This window comes from Dinoponera quadriceps, unplaced genomic scaffold (genome assembly GCF_001313825.1).
Source record: "Dinoponera quadriceps isolate SergipeBrazil2010 unplaced genomic scaffold, ASM131382v1 scaffold4395, whole genome shotgun sequence".
Classification (NCBI taxonomy): domain Eukaryota; kingdom Metazoa; phylum Arthropoda; class Insecta; order Hymenoptera; family Formicidae; genus Dinoponera; species Dinoponera quadriceps.
In genome coordinates, this window is record NW_014558353.1 from 1 (window position 1) to 1792 (window position 1792).

Here is a 1792-nt window from a genome sequence, read left to right on the forward strand (position 1 = left end):
CGGAAGCGATTACAGATATGTTGGGAAACCCACGGCGCGTTTAATCGGCAAATCATCGTGATTTTATCCCCTTCATGATAACGCTTGCCTAACATCCGTCTGTTTCCCAATTATATATATAAAAAAAAGGAATCCGTACTTCCCGGGATACCCAGGACGCAACACCACAGATGCAAGGCGATTTTGCGAGAAATTGTGGATATGTCGCTGATCAAGAACTACTGCTACATAAATTTGTGTTTCGGAGTCAGCTTCGCTTATGCACCGCTGACTATGCCTTCTCCTCTCTACTTCCTNGCTTATGCACCGCTGACTATGCCTTCTTCTCTCTATTTCCTTTGATGATGACCGATACGGAATAAACTAAGGCTGATGGAGCGTATATCACTATAAGCAGGATAACCGAGCTAGTGTCAAAAGTCTTATGGGCTGTTTTTATAGTAGTAATGAACGTACAGCCAAAATATCTGTTTTTCGCGGCTATGATCTTCATGGAATTCACGAGAATCGGTGAGTCGAGCGCGATCAAACGAATACTTCCGAATTTTGAAATGACAATTGCGAATCGCGATTTTTACAGGTTTTCTGCTGTCTGAGCATACATTGATGGGCGCATTTATTATGACAGAGATAATCGGAGTTGTACGACCGTGGCTGATAGTGGCTCCAGCAACCTCTGGTCATCATCGAGAACATTAGCATAGAGAAGTTCGCATCGGCTTACAGCATCAATGTCGTTATTAGCGGTTTGGTAACAATTGTATTTGGTAACAATTGTTTTTTTTTTATCGTAAGTGAGACATGCAAAAAGAAATATTGATAAAGTTTTGACATGCAATGTAATAGGAATTTCGAGACGCACGAGCATATATAATTACCTGGTTTGGTTTGTAGGATTTATCAAGTATTGGATACACAGGTATAAAATTTATATCTTTATTGGTAATGAACGGCGCTTCTATTGTACCATAGGCAGTACAATTCGTAGTCGTGGATTTTAAGAAACGGCGGACAATGACAGCGTACAATGACTAAGAAATCGTTATTCCCTGTTGATCGGTAAAAAGCAAGGAAAAGTATGAAAGGCTTTGTATTCGGAAACGATGGTGATTTGCGATGCACGAATTCCTCAACAAGCAAGTGAGGTGAAGACAACGATAGAAACGAATAGTATTTTTGTTCTTTATTCGTTGACAGATATGTGGCACCTTAAAACATACTAAATACATACTTGGAATATCTTCGAAACTTTGGGAATTAGAGAAAAATTTATTTGACAGAAATGACGTGGTGCAGAAACGATCGTTTCATGGAGGTAACGCTTTTTTCTAAGTAAACTAAATTTAGAGATCTGAAAATCACATTTCTTTTTTAAAACAGATTTATACAATTTTGTAAACATAAATCGATTTTTGTTCATTCTGCGATGAAAAGTACCTTGACGTAGAAACTAAACGAAGTATTTCTCCATATCGCGGAAGCTTAAAATACATGAAGTATATTGATATAGTAGATAGTCATTAAATACGAGGTCTGTTCAAAAAGTATCACGAATTCTATGTTTTTTCAAAAATTATTTATTTATTAATAAATATCTATTTTGCCTCCTCCAAAATAATCCCCATCAGATATTATACACTTGTGCCAACGTTTTTTCTAATCTTCGAAGCACTTCAAAAAATCACTTTTTGTGATCTTGTTCAGCTCCTCCTTCGATGCCGTTTTTATTTCCTCAATCGCAAAGTAGCGTCGTCCTTTCATGTGCCTCTTCAGTTTCGAGAACAAGAAAAAG

At 37.4% G+C, this 1792-nt stretch overlaps 1 long non-coding RNA gene across 1 annotated transcript; it reads left to right on the forward strand.

Moving 5' to 3' along the window:
- The first annotated feature begins 303 nt into the window (after window positions 1–303).
- On the forward strand, window positions 304–1310 carry LOC106749820. The gene is made up of 3 exons (XR_001374882.1): window positions 304–510; window positions 581–790; window positions 895–1310. It is a non-coding gene; the product is annotated as an uncharacterized LOC106749820 (long non-coding RNA).
- Window positions 1311–1792: the final 482 nt, after the last annotated feature.